Here is a 24861-nt window from a genome sequence, read left to right on the forward strand (position 1 = left end):
TTACAACAAGATCTTGCTATTTTAAGAAACGCGGCATGTATGTGCATAGAGGGACACGGTATGATTTTAATATATTTTTTCAAGTGGTTATATATTCAAAAACATTTAGTTATTAACAAGTAATTGTTAATTGTGATAGCACGTACTTTTAAATCGAACTCTCCTCCACCTTCCCCTCACCGTACTCTTTTGTACGCTATTTAAAGACCTTCCTTTCTCTATGAGCGTACGCATTTTATTAACGACCCCTAACATTTTGATAATAATATTTATATTTTATTATAATATAAAAAAACGCTTTTATAGTTATTTAAAATTTTTATATTTGTTTCTGGTTTCTTGAGTGAGAAATAGTTAAATGAATATTTTATACTCAACTATATTTGAATAGATTAAATAGTTTGTTATCGTTAGTTTTTATATTTACTATAAAAATTATTGATAAAAAAGTCTGCTGAACAAAATAAAGTTTATGGAGTGCGTCATACAAAACAATTATAGAATACAATATTCAAATTATAGATTTTTTTTATTACTTTATATTTCTTATTTTTGTGCTTTATAAATTATTTATTAGCGACTGATCATTAATTTAAAATTTAAATCCTTGGCGAAGGGGTTGAAGCAGTGACTATTAGAACGAAGATAATTTACATAGATTTATTAAAGGTAATTACAATACTAAATATTTTTCTTTTAATTTTAACTATTTTGTAGAATTCAGTTTAACTTTTAAAAGTTTAATTTAAAACTTTAATTTAAATTTTAGCTTGAACATAATTCTTCAAAAATCTTTTAAGCAGTCAAGTCTAAGTAAACAGAATCAAGTTAAATAGATTATCCTAATTAGTTAAGATGCAATAAATTTTCAATGAAGTTTAACAAAAAAAAATTAAGTTTCAATAATTAAATGCTTCAAATAATGAGTAGTAAAAAAAATTATTCGAACGGGTTATGCTATTAATTAAGGTAAAGCAAATCGAGTAAAACCTTTTTAGGAGATTAATTATAACACGTAAATCTCAACCGAACAAAAAGTGAAATATGATGGAGATAAATTTGTTTTCAAAATTGTAAAAATGCTTTTTTATTTGACAGAGAAGTATCAGGATTGAGACACGATATAAAAGCGCAAACAACTTTTTTTTGTGCGACATGATATTACTATGCTGTTATTTTTTTTTATCTGTCTTGTTATATTCATATTAACAGTGGAAAAAATTTAGCAAAAAAGCTGTTACTTAAAAATAAATAACAGCAAACTATGGATTAATGCTGTTATATTAGGCGTTAAGTTAAAAAAACTTGTTTACAGCAAAATATGCTGTTGTTTTTAGTTTTTCTCATATAAGCACTTTTTATTCAACATCAGCAACGTATCCATAATTTTATGATGGGATGAGATGTTGATACCGAAACTAAATTAGAAAAAAAAAACGCCCCTTTAATTTACAAAAAGAGCTCTAAATTCGCAAACGGGTCCCCTAAATTTGCTGCTCTTTCCCTCCTTGCCTTCTGTTTATGTTGTTTAAACTTACTTATAAAAATATTTTTTTAAAGTTTTCTTTAAAGGTGGTACCCAGCCATTATTTCTATTTTCTTATATTTTACACATTATATATACCTTTGATGAATTACTGGCATAATAGATAAAAATCTAAAACATATTGCAAAAAATATTTTAATTTGAAAAAAAAAAATTGCTGACTCAGCAAAAAAAGGTGAAAAAGTTAACGTTCCAAGAACATAAATATCTTAAGATTACATCAATATTAAAGGTTGAAATTTTGCCAAATCCTAGTATACTAGTGTAGCTTGTGCCTGAACGAAAATTTTTTTGAAAAAATTTAAATGATCAAAAATGGCAGACTTAATTGTGTAAAAAGCTATTTTTAGCGATAAAACACTCATTTGATAAGGTATTTGTAGTTTAAGTGTATTTTTATTTTATTTTTTTAGGTTCAGGCACTCAAAACAATAATAATGAGCATATCCTGAAAATTTGAAGCTAAAATAATGTTTTTTTTATTGAGATATCATTGTTTTCCTACGGCTTCTCATAAAAAAAAAAAATTGAGAAAAATCAATTTTAAAATTATAAATCATGTACACTACTTAGATAAACCATTAAAAACCACCAGAACAATAATCATTTGCAGTTTCTTTATCTAATTTTTGTCCAAAATAGTTTTTTTCTAACAGATCTTAATTTTTTTTGTTTTATCTGATATTTTTTTGTTCATATTTTTTAACAGTATGGAGTTTTTTTAACTTGCACCAATTTCAAAGTAACTACCAGATTTAATATTAAGAGCATCAAATACAGAAGATAACTTAGCAAAGCCATCGTTGTAAGTAATGGTTGCAGAGTAAACAGCCGTTTCAATAACAGCTTTAGAGGTGAATACAGTTTTAGGGGAACGGTTCCAAATTAATTGATTAAACGCTTAATTTCCATTTTGAGTCATGCCATGCAAACATTTTGTAAGCATTTGCTAGATCTTGAAATACTGGCTTAATCTTTCCATAATGGCAACTGGTAAATTTACCTTTTTCTTGTATGTAACTTGACAAGTTGCTATATAAGACTGCCATTTACACCAGCTTTTTTCACCCTTGGTGCAAAATAAATGACGATATTCTTCAGAAGTAAAATTAGTGCAATGATGAAGTGAAGCTATTACGGAGTTCCTCATTTCCAAAAGGCTATTTGAATTTTGCCGAATAGCCATTCCAACATAATTTTGCAACATGTTGATTACATTATCCGTGAGCCAACCTTTACCAGATATACCTTTTCCGTCAGATAGTTTTACCCTTTGTAATTCTTTTCTTTTAAGACGTAGTCGATTCCCTGTACGCTTCTGGTAATGCCCAATACATTCTAGTTTTATTGGAGCAAGGTCATCACCATAAGATTTTTGTGCAATAACTGTGCTAAATGAGGTTGTGTCTCCATCCCCAAGATATTTAGAATAACGAAAGTTATATTTATTTACTGAAGTGCAAAATATTTCTGTTGCACCAGCAGACTCCATAGCACCATGGCTGATTTAGTGTGATTTACTTGGCAGGAATGATTAACTTTCCATTGCTCATAATTAAGTGTCCCTTTTTTTCCTTCCCAAATTTGACAACCTTTACAAAACTTAGATAATATAACAGTATATAATAGTATCCAATACCTTGTTGTTGTCGTGAGACGTTGCCACCACTACACCGTTCAAAGACGAATATCCTCTCCGCTGCCAAGTACCATCGATAGAAACACCACAATCAATAACATTATTCATATTAGAGTCAGGTTTCAGTATCCTCCTAACTTCCATAGCAGTATTTTTCATACTTTGCTCAGCAACTGATTTATAAGCATCATAAAGTTTGCTATTAATACAGTCAAAACTAGGTTTTGATAGAGGTGGTGGCATGTTCATTATGGAGGTAAAAGTGAACATTGCATCTCTCCCTCTGCCAATCTCCCTGAATACCATAACACTGCGTATATTAATTTCACTAGTATTTATACCAGGTTTATTGTTTTTGATAACAGGAGAACAAAAAAATGTATCTTTAAATGCACAACCACTGCAAGAAATTTGAAAAACAAAGAAAACCCCAAACGTCTCGAATGATCATGCAACATGGAAAGCTTTGTACCACATATATTACAAGTAGCATAATTTTCAAAACAACTTTTCATTTGTTTAAAATGCATAAAAAATATAAATTCATCATTATCAAATGTTTTTTCAAGATTATTACAATCTCAGAAAAATAGTATTAAATACTTTTAAATAAAAAGTGTTACATTTTTCTTTTCTTTTCCGAATAAAATCCAACTTAAAATTTAAAAAAAAAAAAACATTTAAAGATGTAATGATGTAGTAGTATCTACTTGTAAAGAGTGATATCGCTTTTTAACAAAAGGAAAAGTTATAAAATAAAAGAGAATATTTTAAAACTAAAATAGAATTTGAGATACGTCATAATCAAGTAACTTTTTTTTTAGTATACCTTTAAAAGTTTAAATTAAAATTGTAGTTTTACTATTATTTGGGAGAAATGAGTTCCAAAAATTCGGCCCTCGGTATGTGATTGAGAATTCAGATTGTTTTAACAAAGTTTTTGGAACCTGATAATTAAGCAACGAATACTTTGTTTGATATGTATGAACTACATAACTGTTTAATACATACTACATACTGTATAATAAAGCTTAGGTCTTCAAAAATGTTAGGCAGAATATGATATTTTAATCTAAACATAAATAAAAGAATATTATAAACATTTAATCGATAGCATTTAGCATTCCTAGCTTTCTAAGCAGTGGATTAGTACTGGTGTAACTATTAGCATTTAATATAAGTTATTGTTACTATAACTTATATAGCTATTAATAAATGAAAAATAAATAGATTTTAAACAGTTTTTATCCAACATATATCTACTTTTATACATAATTTTAATACTTTTTAAAATTTTATTTTCTATTAATTATATGTGCTCTTTCTAACTTATTTGCTCATCGATTAAAACGCCTAAGAATTTAACACAGAATATCCGTTGCAACTTGGTTTTTTCTATTGAAACATCCGGGAGTTTAAAGGGCAAAGTGTCACATTTAGAAGATTTAGAAAAAAGAGTATATTTACTTTTAGTAATGTTTAGAGAGAATTTGTGGGTTTTAAATCATTCATCAAGGTTGTCAATCTCACGTTTTGTCATAAGATACACATTGTTTGCAATTTTAATGATAGGAACAAATCCAATTAAAAGTATTATTTTTGACTCCATAACTTTTAAGTTTGCAGAGAACAATATCATGGTCCACAGTATCAAAGGCTTTTGAGAGGTCAATAAACACTCCAAGCGTATATTTGTTGTTTTCAAATCCACTTAAATTTCCTTTAACTAATTTAATTACTGCATGTTCTGTCGAGTGCCCTTCTCTAAATCCGTACTGATTATTATTTAGAACTTTGCGATTTGTCAGAGAGCATTAAAGCCTATTATGCATTACTAGCTCTAGAATTTTAGAAAAACATGGGAGTATAGAAATAAGTCTATAGTTAGATAACTTTGAGATATTACCATCTTTAAATATTGGAACTACTCTAGCAAGTTTCAAGAGGTCAGAAAAAACTCCATTTTTAAATAAAAGATTAAAAATAATAAGTAAGGAGAATTCAATAATATCAAAAACTTCTTTAACAAGTCTAAGGCTTATACCAGATCTGAGATTTTGTTTGGCATTTGTCATACTAAAAGCAAAACGAAGTTTTTCAGGCGATACCTCAAAGTCATTTATTACGAAGTCCACTTTTTTCGAATACGATTTAAACTTTTTTCCTGAAGTTATTTTGTTTGCTAGGTTCTTATCGACATTTATAAAAAAGTTATTAAAACTATCTGCAATATCTTTTTGCTCTTTAGCTATTGTTCTTTTATCCTCAGTGCGGTAAAGTATTATCACCAGCTTTTTTTTCTTTTCTTATCACTTCTTTTATTATATCCCAAGTTTATTTTTATCATTTATATTATTTTATCATTTATATTATTTTGTAATAACTTTAAAAAATATTTTTTTAGGTTTTTTCAGGTTTTCAAACAGGTTTTCGTAAATTTTGTATTTTTTTATCATTTTGAAAGGTTGTTTTTTTTTAATTTTTTATTTAATAAGTTTTTTCGTAATCCAGGGCTTTGTAGACTTTTAAGCTTGGTTTTGATTTCCTTCATGAAAACGCTTTATCGCACGCATTAAGAAACTCAATGTATTTTTATTCATTCAAATTTACTTACAAATTCTTGTAAATATAAAAAAATAAGAGAAATCAACAAATAAAAAACTTAGAATAATAGAATTAAATATTCATTTCGAAAAAAAATTTATCATATTCTTTTTAATATAAAAAAATAATAGACAAGCAAACAAATAAAAAAATTAGAATAAAAGAACTCGATTTTATTTCGAAAAAAAAGTGAACAATTATTTATCAAATTCTTTTCAATATAAAAAAAAGGAGACAATCAAGTAAGTAAAAAACTAAGAAAGAAAAATGGAGACTCGATGTTCTTTTCGCAAGAAAAATAAAAAATTATTTATCGATTTTAAAACTTTCATTTTTTTTATTAAAAAACTTAAAGATTATAAAGAATAAACTCTTTTATTAAAAATCTTAAAGGATATATAAATAAACTCTTTATTTTTTGAAGGATATATAAACTCTTTGTTTATTGAAAAGTGTTCCATAGTTTTAGTCTACGGTTACCGTAGGCAAAAGCTTTTTGAATCTTATTCATGCATTAAAAGATGTTGTTTCTTCACTTAGAAATATTGTTAATTAACACCGTCAAATATGTTTTGAACAAGCCTAAAAATTGCATTTCAAATTATTTTAAATTGGTTACCGCTTTTGTTTTGCTAGACCATCTGAGTACTAAGTTTAGCACAATATTCGATGATACAACTTTAAAGTGTTATAAAGCACTTGTCTTTTACTTACTTCGTAATAATCATTACTTTCTTCAAAAAACAATTGCAGAAACTCTGTGTTCTTTTTACTAGTTGGAAAAACCACATCATACCTTTTAGTTCCTTTTATTTAATCAAAGGCTCTTTCAGTAACTTCCAACTCTAATAGTGGTTGCTACAGCTTTGTTGTAAGTGTTTTAAAAAAAAAGCTTTGTTGGTCTTATTTATTATTTAATTAATAACCAAAGGCTTTATTACGTGAGTTTGACCTGCGGGAAGTTTGGTTGAATTACACTTAACTGGCTAAAATTTAAAAATGAAATTTAATCTAATAATACTGAAACATTATATATATATATATATATATATATATATATATATATATATATATATATATATATATATATATATATATATATATATATATATATATATACATATATATATATATATATATATATATATATATATATATATATATATATATATATATATATATATATATATATATATATATATATATATATATATATATGTATTCTTTGATAAAGTTTAACTTTTCACACATAGTTGTCTATAGATCATAAACGAGTTTTTAACAAGTTTGTTATAAATACTTGTAAGTTGTGTTAAAATAAAATTCAAATATAATAAAAGTATAGTTTCATAAAATGTCTCAGCTAGCTTTTGTTAAACAGCTGTTTTCATAGCCAGACATATTTGTAAAAACATTATTTAGCATTGTATAGTTATTAGAATAAGATTTTTGACTCTTGGTAAGTATTTATGAAGTTTATTGATAAAATTATTCAAAAAAAAAAAAGTACACAGTAAAATTTTTTTAAAAAGAACTTTAGCAAGATAGTGTTAGGAACCTCAGACATTTGGTCTGTATTATAAATCAAATTTATAAACTCTTGCTCCTAGTAAATTTCCATAGTAGTACTATGGGTTTACTATTTGATTTTATTTTTAACACCCATAGTCTTGAATTTTTTCTACAGAAATTTTGCATTTAAAAAAATAGAACCAGTATATATTAAACATTACGTCAGCTGAGTATTTTCAAAAAATAATTTTTTTTAATTTGCAAAACTCATACTTTTTAGCTTTAGTGACCATTTTAGCGATGTCATTTAAAAAATTATTGAAACATTTTTGAAACGTATTCATTTTTTGCCGACTGACATATCCAAAAAAAAAAGTTAGAAAAAAAGGTCCTTATGTTCCAACATTTGCCGACTGCCAACTATAGATCCCATTTTGCCGACTCCAGTATCAAATTTGCCGACAAATAAACTTCGTAGAGGTGCTAGACACCCCCTACGCCCCCCTCGGGACGGCTCTGTCTAAATTTATTAAGTGTATGATGCGTTATTGTTTATTTATATTGTTATTATTAAAAAAAAAAGATTTATTTGGAGAAAAACTTTTTCCAAACCGATTATTCATTGTGTAATGAAGGATTAATTTGATAATTATAAAGAATATTCCTTTCAGCTTTTTTCAAAAAGTTTTAGAAAAAGCAACGGTGTAAACAAAGCTCTATGAGTTGTCTTATTTCAGATATAGTAAGCTTGGTGGAATATTTGTTGGAATCATCTTTATTTGTTTCTATAATAATTCTCTAATTGGTCTATAAGAATAAAAAAACAAAAACAAAAAACAAAACAAAAACAAAACAAAAATCAAAATTTAAAAGGAAAAAAACAAAATTTAACAAAGAAAAGCTCTTATGGAAATTAAGGAAAACAAAACTATCGATATATATCCGTTAGATAAAGGTGTGGTTTTGTGAAAATAGAACACGATAAAGCTTTGGAAAATTATTTGAATAGTTATATCAACTATCGGCACTAATAATTATAGAATGTCGAACTACGTAGTAAATAAAATACAACCTGTCTTAAATAAAAATGAAACACGTCTGAAAAATTCTTTTGATTTTATTAGTAAAGCAAATTCATGGGAGATTGACAAAAACGAGGTTCAAGTTTCATTTAATATAATAAACCTATATCCATCAATACTACTAAAGGAAGCTACTTTAATTCTTATAAACCAATTAAACTAAGATGATTCCTACAAATATTCCACCAAGCTTACTATATCTGAAATAAGAAAACTCATAGAGCTTTGTTTACACCGTAGCTATTTCCTGTGGAACAACGAAGTCCATGAACTTGAGAATTCTGGTCCTATAGGTCTTTCATTCATGGTCGTACTTGCAGAATCATTTTTTGAAACATCATGAACAAAACGTTTTTAAAATTGCAATGTCAGTAAATCCTCCTAAGTTTCTATCCAAGTGTCGAGGATATCTATATTCTATCTATGTCGAGGATAGTCACGCTAGATTTTCCAACATACAAGTAGCAGAACAATTCCTAGTTATCTTAAACAAACAACACCCTGCGGTACAATATTCGATCGAAATTGAAAGCGAAAATAGAACTCTAAACTTCCTCGATTTAACCGTAAGAAATCACAACAAAGGAAAATACGACTTTAAAGTTTACAGAAAGGAAACCATTACAAATATCCAAATTAATCCTCACTCAAATCATGACCCCAAGATTCTAAATTTATATTTACAAGATGAGATTAATTTCCTTATTCAAATGTTTAACGAAAACGGATACAACATAAGTCAACTAACTCGTATTGCAAACTTAATTGGAAATAAACAGTCCCTAAAAATCAACAAAATTCAATTAGATTCTCTTAACTTCCCAACTCTATTGTTACCGTGGATACCATCACTATCCCCGAAACTAAGGAAAATATTTTGGAAAGCTGGCTTTAGAGTTCTTCAAATCAAATCCAGAACATTACTAACATCAAAACTAAAAACTAACTAACAACATTAGTAACAACAAAACTAAATTGTCATATGATAGTCAACCAGGAAGTTATTTAATTGAATGCAAATACTCAAAGAGATACATAGACGAAACAAAACTTCAAATTTGGACTCGAACTCAACACATCTAAAAAGTTTAAAACGAGGGGAAACATTACCAGTCTGCAATAGCTACCCATAATAAGTTTTACTTACAAGAAACAAAGTGCGTAAACGTAAGAACAATTAAAATGAAAACAAATAAATTTGATTGAAAAGTGCGCGAAGCTCTTGAAATATAGAGGTACCAATGTACCTCTGCGAAAATAATGCGACAGTCTCCTTCGACTCATGAAGAAAAAAGATCCTTCATTGCATGAAGTATGGAAATTTTCGACAGAGGTTTCGACAGGTTATTATCGATAGCCTTGATACACAAACGCACAATTTTGTGACAATATTGAGCTTTAAGACTTCGTATTACGCCTTGATCCTTGGGCTAAAGGACAGATGTGGTGTTACCCAGTGGGCACGGTACGTTTTTAAAACGTTTTTTAAGACGTTTTTATAAGGTTTAAAAACGTACTGTGCCCACTGGGTAGGGGAAAGAAATATCAGGTTGATTTTATTAGCCCTTTAATGTGTGGCTGGAAAAAAACGGTTAACCACCCGGAGTGCTATTTTCCTGTTCTGAGCACAAAAAGATGAATCAATCTTCTTTATCCATTCTGTAAAAAGGCCTCCGGTCATCCAACTTTTAAGCTGATTTTTATATGTGAAAGAAAGTTGTTTAATGTGCGTAGAACATCGAAGGGGATTTAGATTTCCAAACATATAACAACATAGATAACTTACTCCCTGCTACCGCGCCAGTTAGTCTGACTATACTATATTCCCCCTGACTTCCAACTTACCGGTATTAAAGATATTTTTAAGTTTGTAATTCGAAAACAATATTGAAAGTGCAGTGTCATTTCATGAAACCGTTATACCATTCGTCACGGCAGCACTTTTGCTTTTTTTTATGAATTTTTTTGAAATTACCACTACAAAGTTTCTTCCGTTCAGCCTTTGTGCCAATTTTTTCCAGCGAGGTTAATAATTTGTTTTATATTTAAACGAGGTTGATATTTATTTTTTGGGACACTATACTTTTGAGCAACCGTTTTGTTAAACGCCCCTTTTTTTTTACGTCTTTTAATGCCTTGCATTTTTCTATTATAGATTTGTTTTTTAACGAGCGGCAATCGCGTTTGAAAAAAACAATAAATTATTCTTTAAAAGGAGTAAAGTAAACTGGGGAAAAGTAAACGGTTTAGGTTCAAATTCAAATATTTTTTTGAAGAAAAAATATTTTATGTTTATTTTTTTTTTTTGTTTTAAAGAGAACTTTTTACATTATATAAATATATAAAAATTAAGAAAAAATATTATAAAAATTTAAAAAAATCGATTTTTATGAAGAAAAAAAAGTTTACTTTTCCCCTTATAATTGGACAAAAGTAAACTAGTTAATTTTTAATAACAATTTTTTAAGATATTAAGAAAATCAAGCAAAATTAAATAAAAATAAAATGAAAACTAATCTTATGAGAAGTTAAGTTTACAAAAAACTATTTTAATCAAATATACAAAAAAAACCATTTATTAATTAAAAAAAAGAGTTGTTTCATCGGCAGAGCGCAGGTTGGCGACATTTTTTCGTGCAAAAAAACTCTTCACCAATTTTGTATTTTTTGGGTAAACACAATCGACAAACCCAAGACTAGCAACTAAAAGCTTCACATCGGTACCACATTTTGTTTTGAGTTGGCAATGCTTCTTCCCAACTCTGCGACACTTTTGCACCTCTTGATGTCTTTGTTTTGTTTCTGTTTTTTTCGTTGCACTCGCTGAGTTTTATTTGAAGCTTCACTGAAGTGAGTTTTGCGTTTCTTTAATTGTTTTAACTTTTTGGCCTCATCGTCTTGCTTTAGTTTTTCGAGCACCTAAGACATACTTAGACACTGGCCTTCAACTCTCTCAATGCTGAGTCTTTGGTTTTTTTTTTGCGTGTCAATATGGTGGCGCTGTAAAACATTTTTCAAATTGCCTTCGAGTTTTTCTATGAAGTGTTGCTCATTTAAGGATGATGAAGCAGGCTCAGATGAAGATGATGAAGCAGGCTCAAATGGTACTTTCAATAAATGCAAAAGAAACAAAATTGTTAGCCCGCTCACTCTTTATTTTCGTTTACTCTTACCATAGTTTACTCTACTTTTCATCAATTCGATTCATTAAAAAATATCGAGTTTTTTTTTTAATTTTTTACAAATTAATTTATCAATAAAAATAAGGAATTTAAAAATCGAATTTTAAAAACTTCCACTGCAATACTTTTCAAAAATTTGAATTTTAAAAAACTAAATGTTAATATAACATTTCTTAAAAAAAATTTTGAAAAGTTCGAGATAACTAGAGAAAATTAACCTGTGGATCAAAAATATTGTTTTTTTTTTTTTTTTTTTTTTAGGGATACCAAATTATTTAAGATATTAAGGTTGGAGATATAAGTCCAACATCTGATTCATTTAAAAACTACCTAAAATCCACAAATAATGCTATCATGTATGATAATGGATTCAACTATGAAGTATTCGAAGAAGTCTTTTCCTCTTTAAAAAAAAAAAGAAAGCACCAGGGTTTGATGAAATAACTAGCGATTTAGTTATCTTCAATAAAATCAATCTAAGCAGACCTCTGATCCATATACTTAAGCTCTCAATAACATCGGGGATTTTCCCTGATGTACTTAAATTAGTCAAAGTAATTCCTATTTTTAAATCCAATGAACATTCAGACATAACCAATTATAGACCTATATCAATACTTTCTGTATTTTCAAAAATTTTAAACGTGTAATTTATAATAGAATCTATAATCACTTCACTAAAAACAAATTATTTTACCCAAACCAGTTTGGATTTCAAAAAAACCTCTCAACAGAGCATGCAATCATTGAATTAGTTAATCAAATAACTGATGGTTTTAAACAAAACAAATTTACTCTAGGAGTATTTATTGACTTATCAAAAGCTTTTGACTCAGTTGACCATTGCATTCTATTATATAAACTAAAGCACTATGGTATAATTAATAAAACTTACAATTGGATTAAAAGTTATCTTACCAACAGAAAACAATACGTGTGTAATATACAATCTGGAGTTTTAAATGTTTTATGTAGAGTCCCCAAGGATCTATCCTTGGTCCACTCATATTTTTAATTTATATAAATGATTTTTGCAATGCATCTTTAAAACTTAATTCAGTCATGTTTGCTGATGATACAAATATATTTCTTACTAACAATGATATCAAAAAATTATACTTAAATATGAATATTGAACTAAATAAAATAAATAATTTGTTTAGGGCTAACAAACTCTCATTTAACTCAGAGAAAACAAACTATATATTCAATAAAAAAACACAAGAAGAAAAATTTCCTCATAAGTTGCCTGACCTTATCTTAAATGATAACTTAATTAAAAAACAGGTCAATATTAGATTCTTATGAGTTTTTGGTTATAAGAATTTATCCTGGCTTCCTCAAATAAGATATATTCAATCTAAAGTCACTAATATAATTGGTATGATGTATCGAGTTCGCTCATATATTAATAAACAAAGTCTCAAAATAACATGTTTTGGGCTAATTCATTGCTTCATCAGCTATGCAAACATAACATGGGCGAGAACGCAACCATCAAAACTTAAAAATATTTATAGTCTACAAAAACATGCTAGCAGAATCATTTACTCTAAAAATAAGCGTGAACACGTCAAACCTATAATGAAAGATATGAAAATGGTGGATGTTTTTGAAATAAATATCTGTCAGCATTTATTTTTTATGTATCGATTCAATAATAATCTCTCTCCTGCAAACTTTAATAACAAGTTTGAAATAAACATAAATGAAAACTATTATCTAAGAGCAAATATTAGTAACTCATATAAACTGCCTCAAAAATTTAATAACTACGCTGAATATAGCATTGCATATCGACGACCAAATATATGGAATAGTCAGGGGCGCCCAAAGCATTTTTTGGTCTTTAAGATAGCAAACTTCCAGACGCGGAGAAAACTCCAAACATTTATATGTTTATACTTATGTCAAATAAGGATGCTTGGCAAAAATTGCGATGATTGGAGCTTGGGAACAAAAAAGCCCCAAAAATTTGGCCTCACCTGCCCCAAACGCGAGAGCAACAAGTTGATGAAATATTTTTTGTATTATTTTCAACTAAAATTATATTCATCGATAAATTTTACATTTCATTGTATAATATTTTAGCGTTCAAAAATTATGACCATATAAAGTTTAAACCCTCCTCAATTTGAGGGGGTTGCAAGTTTTTATATTGCCATAATTTTTGAACTCTGAGAGATAATACTATGAAACTTAAATTTATCAATGAATATAAGTCTTGAAAATAGCACAAAAAATGTTTCATCAACTTGTTGCTTTCAAGTTAAGGCAGTGGGGGCACAAAATCTAGGTCTTTTTTGTTCCCAGCCTCCAATCATCGCAATTTTTTGCCAAGCATCCTTATTTGACATAAGTATAAACATATAAATGTTTGGAGTTTGCTCCATGTCTGGAAGTTTGCTATCTCAAAGACCAAAAAATACTTTGGACACCCCAGGGAATATTTATCAAAAAGAATTCAAATGTATGGCTAAGTCATTAAGATCATTTAAGTTTCGAATAAAAAAAGAAATTTTTAAAATTTGAGAAGCATTTGTGCTTAAAAGGATCACCAAGTAATTTTAATTATTTTAGTATTTATTCTATCTGATCTTTTTTTGATTTACTGATTAGCGTTGCAGGTTTATACCCATTAGGGTTTTTAATTTAATATCTATATTCTATTAAAAAGGTATAAAGGGGCTCTATAAAAAGATTGCGATGACTTATTGTCATTTTCATCTTCTTTGAGCCCCTGTCTGTTTAACTCTTTATTTTATAAAGATCATTGTAAAAAAGAAAAGTTTTTATTTTTTATTGTATATACAAAAGCGGTGCTTGATGACAAGATTTTACTGTCTTCTTTGTTTCTACGGACATATTTTTTTCTTGTATATATATATATGTTGATTATTTATTGTTAAACAGCAAAACAATTGAAAAAAAAAAAAAGATATCGAGAGGTTTTTAGTCTAAACGAGTACGTTATGTCCATTGGACATCAGAAAAAGTTCAAGATATTAAGTATTCGAGATATCGAGAGTTAACTGTATGTATAGCTAAAACGGCTGTAGCGGAATGGTTAGAGCGCTTGCTTTATAAATAAGAGATCCAGGGTTCGAAGTGAGCTCTGGACGTATTTTCCCGTAATCAGTAAGGACGAAGACGTGAACTTCCTAGTTAAATGCTTTTCCAGGGATGCTCTGTGATAAAACCGATAGCTCTTGTCTTCTTGGGTCACCTAAAAAAATAAATAGATAAGCAAAAAACTACTTTTAAAATAAAATCATCAAAAATTTTCATCAAATTTGTTATAAACTTATTTACACTCTATAGGTAATTCTATGTATATAAATTAGACCAATAAGACTTCTTTTTCCATTTTTTTGCAGATTCTTCTTGCAATTCTTATAACAATATTTAGGCGCCTAAGTAAAGAAAAGGTTTGCTCTTTTAAAGTTAAAGTAACGTAGAAATACCTAAAGCTAAACTTTTATGTTTTGAAATGTTTCATTTGTATGATTTGGTTAGAGCTCATTTTTGAAATTTAACCAGTTTAGTAAAATTTAACCAAAATTTCTAACAAGTCAAGCTAACCTAATAAAGCTTTGATTTTACAATAATAAAGCTTTTGGTAAATTAGTATTTCTTATTAGTATTTAGTATTTCATCAAGTATAACAAAAACACAGAATTTCTGCATATATTTTTGAGGAAGATTAGAATAAAGGAAATAAAAGAGAGGTGCTTTTTCTATAACACTTCTTTCGTCAAACTGTATCATCGAGCCTTGTGTTTAGCTCTGTACTCAAATGGCCAACCAAAGAATAACTGATTACCAATTAAAAATAACTTGAAAAAAATTCCGAAGGACTATTAAGTCTGTTTTTTGCAATAAATTTCAACGCTTTTCATCGCAACATTTATCTTGCAGGCATTTTTTAAGCCTGATTATACCACATTTAAAAAGTGTCGATGAACAATATTTATAGGTGAAGAAACTCTTTTAATGCCTGTTTAAAATACAAGCTATAAGAAAATATTATTACCACTTGCCAACACAATTGTTCATTAAGAGTTATATAAGAAATTTGAATAAAGAGTTATATAAAAAATATTTCTTGTTAGACTCAGCGGAACAATAAAATCAAAACTTGTTAATAAACTCACTTAAAAGAAGAAATGGCAGTGGTTACGCAAATTAATGTTCTATTTATATTTAAAAAAATATATTTGAGACAGAAAACCATAGGAACAAAGACTTTTTGTAAAGTATTTTCAACTCATAAAATCCAAGATTTTCAACTCATAATATCCAAAGGAAAATTAAAAAAGCTTTAACTGAAGCACTAAGTAAACCCTCACTAGTAACAGCATTGAAACAATCTATAAACTGAAAAATTTTTCCTTTATGTCTAAATTGGAACTGAATGATCAAATAAGCAGAGGAATTTGAAGTGTATAAGGTTTCATATTTGATATATAAGAAGCATTTTTTTTTGCTCTGAAAGGACTATCAAACATCTTTAAAAAAATAAGCCATCAGAAGTTATGTATCCGCATAAGTTAAAAGCTTTATCCAAAAATTTTTGTTAATACTATAGGAACATAATTGTTAAATTTATTAATGTTAATATATCAACACTAAACTAGTTTAACTTTTTTCACATGTTTAACAACTTCGATTCCGAATTTCCATTTCTCTAAATTTAAAGGCACCAAACTATTATATAACTTAATTCCATTGCTAAATACTGAATTTCGTCCGATATTATTGTGTTGGGATTACAAAAGTCCTTAAGTATGATAGTCTTTTTATTATTAATTTTGTTTTGTATGTGCTCATTAATTTATTTCTTAACCTCACTGTTTGCGCAACTAATAGTCACTTCACCTTCTCACTCTTTTTCAACTTATTAATTCCTTTTTTAATTCCTTGTTTTTAAAATAGTAACAAGTTTTCTTATGTCAATTGTATTGTTATTTTTTCCGATTGTAGATTTCAAGTTTTGTTGCTTGTTGTTATTTGAGATTTTTTCTTCATTAAATTTTGCTTTTTTTACTTCGACATCATCAATTTTTTTGCTTTTATGTGGTACAAAGCATCTTTGTTAAGGCGGGTGAGAATTTCCACAATTTTTCAGCGAAATGTAAGGCTATTTTTATACCTTCAATTTCGATTGTATGAGGAATATCTTCACGTTTTTCGGAGGGTTTGATATGAAAGTTTAACAATCTTTTAAGTTCTGATTGAATTGATAAGTAGTATGTTTTACAGAACTCTCCTATAAAAAGAACTTTAAGATTTCCTCGTCATCAAAAAGTGGGACTCATTTTACCGTTATTAAAATCCCAACATCACTCCGAATCTTAGAATTAATATTTTGTTTACTTTCAGATATTTGAATTACAGATTTATTTAAAAGATTTACATCTTCTTTTGATTTCATACCAAGAATCCAATTTTCTTACGCATTACATGTTAAGCTTTTTATTTTGTTTTTTCCAACTATTTGAGAAATTTTTTCATATATTTTAGGAGCTCAGTTTTCTTGTTAGTTTCTATCAAATATTTTGGCTGAATTCAAGTATACATTCATGTAAACTATGCGTTCGTTTCAATCCAATTAGCTGTTAACAATACCAGCATAGCTGGCCATGTCATGGGATAAAAAAACTCAAAGAAAATTTACTTTTCACGAGCTGGAAAATAAACGTCTAACCTCTATGAAAGAGGAAGTCGAATTACTATGAAATTTTGATGTATTATGAAAAATAATGTATTATGAAAATAGATGTATTATGAAAGAAGAAGTCAATGTCTATTAATCAGTCTTGGAAGTCTATTAATTAGTTAAAACTAAGTAACTTTTTTAATTAATAAACATTTGAATAGTTTACACAAAAGGCGCCCACAAAATTTTTTAATGTTTTAGCTAGGACACCTTCACACATTGTGAAAACTCCAAACTTAAGTATGTGTATGCCTATGCCAAATGAGGAAGCTTATCAAAAATTTGGGATGACAGAGGCCTGGGAACAAAAAAAGTCCCAAAACGTTTGGTCCCTCTACCTCAAAAACGTGAGGGCACTAATGTAGTAAAATGTTCAACTTTACAAACTTTAACTAAATTTAAATTTATCGACAGATTTTAAATTACGTAGAAAAATATCGTAAATTACAAAAGTTATGAATATGCAAAATTTACACCCTCTCATTTTTTTTGGGAAGGGAGGGGGGGAAGGGGTTAGAAAATTTGCATGGTCATAACTTCCGTAATATACAATATTTTTTTGCACAATGTGTGGAAGTGTGCTATTTAAAACATCAAAAAATCCTTGTATAAAAAAAGCGCCGAGGACAAAAAAATCATACAGAATTCAATCAACAAAAGACCATGAAACAAAATTCAATGCTTTGAATGATAGTAATATAAAGCAGTACATGCTTAGAGATTAAGGAATAGTAGAGTTTTTTAAAAAACCAAAAGATATCTGACGCAGATCTTTACACAATTAATGAACTTGTTGATAAAATTAATACACCTATTGAAAAATTATTTGAAGAAAAAGGGGTACAGGTTATTGCTGCTTTAAATAAAATTGTAACTGCGGTAAGCGATGCTTTACCAAAAGTAAAAATTAACGACATAGGAAGAGAGATGAAAAGTACAAGTGATTGTCTCGCTGAAGAAAGGAGCATAAAACGAGCAGCTCAAGTTACTAAAGAAAGAGTTAACGATAAAATAAAAGCAATAAAAGATGGAGAACAAGGTGATAAAGAACTTGAAACATTTAATCAAGCTATTTAGAGATTAGACAATTAATTAGACCACTATTTTATGATGACAGACTTACTTTACGGCAAAAAGTTAAACTTGTTTTTTGCGAATAAAATTTGCTGTAATAACAGTATTGGAGTTTTTATTTATGGAATTGTTAATAGCCTTACTAGCTCAATATTTAATAAAGGATAAACTATTATTAGACCTGACAATGGAAAGACGGACAACAATGGTGGTCCAAAAAAAAAAAACGGATTTCTTGATCATCTTGCGAACTCTTTTAAGTGGCTAGCTTAAAAAGCTGCAGACGCGATTGCTATTATAGGTAATATTTTATATTGGATTTTTATTATTGGTTTTAATATTGTTGGATTTGTTGCGGAAAATTTATGGATTTTTTTATAGCTGCTGGAGCTTTAATTACACGACTAATTGATAGATATAACAACAAAAAGAAACGAAGAGTTAGAAATAAACGACTTTATGTTATAAAATTTGCAGTTGATAATACTACGTGCGGTAGGTGGGATCCACTTAAGCATTTTATATACTAATACTAATATAAATGGTAAAACAGGCAAAGACAACTGCTATCCAGTTTTAACAAACATACCTGCAGCAGGATCAGATGAATCATATCTTGATGGAGGCAAGCATTACTACCTAACTCGAGAGTTTAAACTAAGCATAATTTTATCAATACAAGACGTTAAGCAAATTGACAAACCACCTACTACAACAAAAGGTGTATCACGCCGTCCTATAACAATTGCTGATCTAGAAACTCCTGTGATAATATGTTAACGCAAAATTTTCATTTTGCATAGCATATTTAAATATTTTTCTCACTTATTTATATCAGGTAGTAATGCATCCACCTCAGGCTTGGGTAGAACCATCTAACAGTATTCTTTATATAAATGTTTTAAGTTTTGCTGTATCTTATCAAGTTATATGTATGTATCAAGTTTTGCTGTATCACAGCTACGGCATATTGTAGAGTACCAACACTTATGCTTTATTGTACAGAGCCTTATATGCGATGGATTTACAGATTTCATGTTTACTATTCTGTGAGACAAATTTTATGGCAATTAGGTCTTACATTACCATCTACAACAAAATTTGACCCACGGAACGTTGAAATTGTTAATAGTCAACTTGAGGAGATAAAAAGAGAGTTCAATTTTTCTGAAATGGGGTTGCAGACTTGGGTATACCATTTTGACGAGAGGCACTTTGTTCAAGATGGGAAAACAAGAGCTTTTGTCCTGATGAAAGATTTATTCAAATAATAAATCTTTCAGCAGGAAAAATTCCAAAGGTTACAGAAAGATTTACTTCTGCAGGAGTTAAAGCATTATCAGATAGCATTCGAACATACACAATCTGTGTAATTAGCGCTCAGCTAGCTGTTAGGTCATCTTTTGTTGGTCCAAATTTAGCTGCTAAAGAAGCACGATATGAATATGTAAACGTTCTTGAAATTTATATTAAGCGCCCTAAAAACTTAGTGATGATATTAGCCGGTATTGAACCATATTAAATAATGCAAATTCAAACTTTAGCTCCAGGTCTTTATTTATTACCGTCAGATTTAAATTTAAAAACTGACGCAGCAAAAGAGTATAATAACAAGCTTTTGGAAACTACTGCAACAGATTTTGCTCATTACTACAGATTTTGCTCTTACAAGCTAAAATTAAATTAAAAAAATAAAAGTTGACCTAACAGACACAAAACTAACGAAAACAAAACCAACTGAAACAATTCCGACCAAGACAAAACCAAGTGATGTATATATTGACACCAACAACTATAGAGAGGAACTTACTGCTCTTGTTGTAGCCGGGGGTATAGGTATAGCAATTTATTATGCTCTTACCTATTCAAGACATTTGCAATAAATGTTTCAAACACATACAGTTTACTGGACTAGCAACTCAACTGTAACATACACATTAACGATTCCGTTAATGACGTCAATCTATTTAGAGATTGCTTTGAAAAGTATGGTATAGAAAGCAGAATCAGGATCTCTAAGCATTTCAATTGGTTTTTTGGTATATGACAAATTGGCAAACAACACTGCAACTTATCGAGAATCTCGAAAACAAATACTTGAAACTATGCGTTTCAAAATTGAGGGAGCGGTAACTTACCGATTCTGAAAGTCAATTAGTTTGAGTTGGCACGCTCTTCAACCTTATCAAGTAATTGACCAACTCCAAGTTCAGGTTTTATAAACCCGATGGAACAACAAGTAGTTTCTTGTTTTTGAAACTAGACAAAAGCCTTGCTACAAATTAAAGAACAAACAGAATATATAAAAAGTTATATAGTATATAAATAGTTATAGAAAAACGATTACATTCTGTGCTGGCTGAAATACCATTACAGGAAATGCCAGAAAATCCAAGCACATAGCGTTCTAATATAGCGTTAGCATGGATTCAGCGTATTACAACTATTTCAGAAAACTTTCTCGATAAAAGAATGAACGTAAAAAAGTTTCTAAACGTTTATCTATTGCTGCTATCTCGTGTGATAAAGTTGGACTTTTATCAGAGGTTGTTGCAGGTTCAGTTGATGCTACTCTTGTTGCTGCTCCTGTAAACATTACGCTACCTGCAACTGGTGCTTCATGTAGGGTTTTCTCTGCAATGCTTGGTTTAATGTAAAAAAAATATAACATCAGCAGCAAACAACTCCACATTTTATTTACACTAGATGCAGAAGCTACTTCTTCTAATTAAGAAGGGATATCTTGTTTGTTAATTGATGGTGAGCTGACGGAGCTTGATTTTGAAATGTCAGACTTAGGAAAATTTGCTTTGTTTCTAATTATCGGCAAGATAATCGCCAAAAACTTGTTGGCTACAAGTGGATACCAGCCAGCATTATAAAAAATGATCTTACTCCAAAATAAAAAATAAATAACATAAGATGTCAGGCGTTGGGAGGATTATCTTTGGTGCTATAGCTAATGCTGTAATGTTTACAGAGAGTGGTGTATTAGCCCAAACTCTCTCAAAGCAAAACAATATAAGAGCAAAAACGACATGACAATGCTGTTGAAAAATTAAAAAACAACAACAGCTGATTGGAATCAAAAACGAGTCAAAGCTATTGATAAAATTATTAATAGACTCCAAGCTGAAAAGGAATCAAAAGTTAAGCTAAGCGATTATGTTAAAACTAGTTGCCTTTATCGCAAAATGATAGTTTCATAAAATCAAATAGATGGTGATTTTTAGTAATTGGTATATTACTAAAAATTAATAAACGTTTTTAAAACTGAAAAAAAAGTCAGCCTATCGCAACCCGGCCAGATGACCGTTGCAGTTTTTTTTAATTTTTTTTGTATTGTTACAATTTTAATATTTTTTAAAATTATTTTTATTTTTTGCTGAACATAGCTTAGTTTGTTATTTAAAAATATTGTTAAATTTATCTAATTGAGCATAGATGCAGCTAGACCACAAATTCCTAAGTTTGAAGCAACAAGAGCATAATGTCTTGCAAGAGCAATAAGCCTCGGAAAAAAACAGTTAAACTGAGTTTCAGGGAAGGAGGATGCCAAAACAGGATCAGCTTTTACACCAAGAGTGTTTCGATATGTATTTATAGCGGCGTTTATTTCAGTTTGGTTACCTGGCTATTTGGCAGCAAAAAGAGCAGCATTGATCAGTCTAAAGCGGGTATTTACTGCTGCTTGCCATGCTTGATGAGCTTGGTCAAATCTTTTCTTTAAATAATCTTTTCTATTGAACTCAGTTTTGACTATTTTAAGGAAACACATTTGTAAATTTATTACTACTTGAGCCAATTTGATGAACATAATATTTTCAGATCTTTAATTGAAATTTTCCAGCGTTAGTAATAAAATGGGTATAACTCTTACAAAAGAAAACAATATCATAAGCGTTGGTTCTCAAAAGGATATTTGCCGATTCGCTTGCCGAAAAGGAGAGCTCAGCACTGTTAAAAAAATGCTCGAAGGTTATCTTCTCCTATGTGAACCAGGTTTTCTCATCGAATCAATTAGACATAACCATCTTAAAGTTGCAAAGTTTTTTTGCAGAAATTACAAATTTTCTTAGCAGAAAATTTGATTATATTTAGCAAATTGAAGCTTTGCAAAAGGTTGTGGATATTGGGTTATTAGAATTTATAAAATTTCTAGCTAATAAAAAATGTAAGTAGGATTATAGCATTACAGCCTTAACTGTAAGAAAAAAACAAAAAATCTGCCCTTGTATATAAAAATGGATTACGTTAATGCTCAAGAAAGTAAAGTTGTGGAAAAAAAAAAGATGTTGCTGCTTTAAAGCATTACCTGATAAAACGAAATGGTTGATATAATTTTTTAAGAGCTAATACTGACCAAGATATATAAGAAGTAAATATATCAAAAAATATATTGAATTTTACAAAATATATTTCTCACTGCAAATGTTAAAAGCTAATCTAAATTCTTTATGGCTTCATAAATTTTTGCTCTTTCCTCAATAAGTAATGATTCAGTCAATAAAATAATTTTATTTGAAAGCAACTTCTTGCGGCTATTAAAAAGCTTCCAGCTGCAGCAAAAGTTTCCGACAAAGAAGCTGATGAATAGCTTAAAAAGCGAGCAATATTGCAAATTTATTTGCTTGCTCTTACCGATATACCAAGAGCAATGATTAAAGAAACTCATTTTAATAAAGTCCACCAAGCTGATCTGCTTTATATACCTCATGACAAAGTTGGTTGATATACCTAATAATATGTATTAATGGTTGTTGACGCAGCTAGCCGCTATAAAGACGCCGAACCTATTACTAGCATAACGGCTGCTACTGTTTCAAAACGGCAGCTACTGTTTCAAAACTAGCAAAACGGCTGCTACTGTTTCAAAATTTCTTGCTAAAATACACAAGCGTGGCCCTCTCACCTGGTCCAATCTTATTCAAGCTGATTCCGGAAGTGCATTTAAAGGGGCTACTACAAAAATTCTTGAAAAAAATAAAGTCCAGATTAGGCGAGCTGCAGCTGGAAATCATTGAAAACAGCCCATTGTTGAATGATACTTTTTGGTTGCCAGTATGGTCAAGAGTTGCTAATGAATGAAAAATCAGTTGCATGGATAAAAGACTACACGCTCACTAGGGAAAAACAAATAGATCCAATCAAAATGGAAAAAACAATTTTAGCCCTATCAATGCCTGCTAAAAGAAAAGAAATTTTAATTTCTCTCGTGTAAAAGAAGTCCTAAGAAATTTGGTGGAGCTCCACCAAATTTCTTAAAACTTCTTAAATCAATGGTTCACGCCACTAAAAGCCCTGATCCGGTAGAGATTGCATCATAGCCCAACCTTAAAAATTGCTTGCATTTAAATACATTATATGCGAACTCGGTTTACTTTTGTCATAGTCTGAGCATCACTTTTGCTTTTACAAAGCGTTTGCTCACCCTTGAGATGCCACCACTTTGTCCTTTTTCAATAAAGTGGTGCATATTGATGTCGGTAAGTAGCTTGAGCTGGACTCAAGCTACTTACCGACATTAATATGCACCACTTTATTATGGACAGTTTTTTTTCTGAGCACATCCCAACTAATTCTTGGAGTGCTAAAGTAGTGAGCTGGATCAAGGCCGTAGTAAGTCATACTAGTGGTTCTGGATTTTTTGAAAAAGTCAGTTAGCAGTTTTACATCTGTTATAAGATATATATCACGGTAGTTACCAAACTTTTCACAGTTAAAAGCATTTCAAATATTTTACACGTGCCCATATTCTTCAGTCTTAATTCCATCTTTTGATAACTTACTGTAAAAAGCTTCTTGAGCTTCTTGACAATGCTTATTTAATCAATCAAAGCTGTCAACATATTCGTAAGGGTAGAAGCCCTTACGCTTAGCAGTAATAGCTCACTATCACGGGTTATTTCACCTAGTCACCTAGTTGAAAATTTTTTTGCATAAGCGTAAAGAGATGAGCTTATAAATTGTAGACTGTCAATGAATTGCAATTAATCTAAACTAAACGTCATGTATTTCTTAAGAGTGTTTGAAATGCAGCTAATTATGCATCCATCAACTTTATTTAGAGTTTGCATGATCAAATGAATGTCGTAACCTCTCAGATTATGGAACATTATTGGAACCTTAGTTACACCAGAACTCATGCGGAGCTTATGATTGCACTCATTGTGAGCAGCGCCTCGGTATTTTCCTGTAATGTGGCAGTGGTCACGAACTTTATCATTACCAAGATTTTTTCTGCATATATAACAAGCCGTTGATTCCACAAATAAAGTTTTGTCAACATTAGTCATAACCAGTTTTTCTGGATTTCTAAAAACCGCGTTAATTCTTTATCCTTGTGTGCTGTGACTTTTCTCCGATTCCAAGACAAGGATGCTTTGCAGCTTTATACTTACTGAAATAATGAACCATTCCTGCTAGATTTTTAATCCAGACATAGTGAGGTTTCTCTTCTTGAATAAGTAAAAGGTCAATATCGATCCCTTTTTGATCTCTAA

General features: G+C 29.4%; 1 protein-coding gene across 3 annotated transcripts in view; it reads left to right on the forward strand.

Moving 5' to 3' along the window:
• The first annotated feature begins 539 nt into the window (after positions 1-539).
• The window catches only part of LOC136085753 (uncharacterized), a 207903-nt gene continuing 183581 nt past the window's right edge, over positions 540-24861 (forward strand). The window contains exon 1 of one of the 3 annotated variants that reach the window (XM_065807143.1): positions 540-669. The gene's annotated coding sequence lies outside the window, so the exon portion shown is untranslated. The remainder of the gene's footprint in view (positions 670-24861) is intronic. The other 2 variants (XM_065807146.1, XM_065807145.1) reach the window with 2 other exon arrangements.

This window comes from Hydra vulgaris, chromosome 10 (assembly GCF_038396675.1).
Source record: "Hydra vulgaris chromosome 10, alternate assembly HydraT2T_AEP".
Lineage (NCBI taxonomy): Eukaryota > Metazoa > Cnidaria > Hydrozoa > Anthoathecata > Hydridae > Hydra > Hydra vulgaris.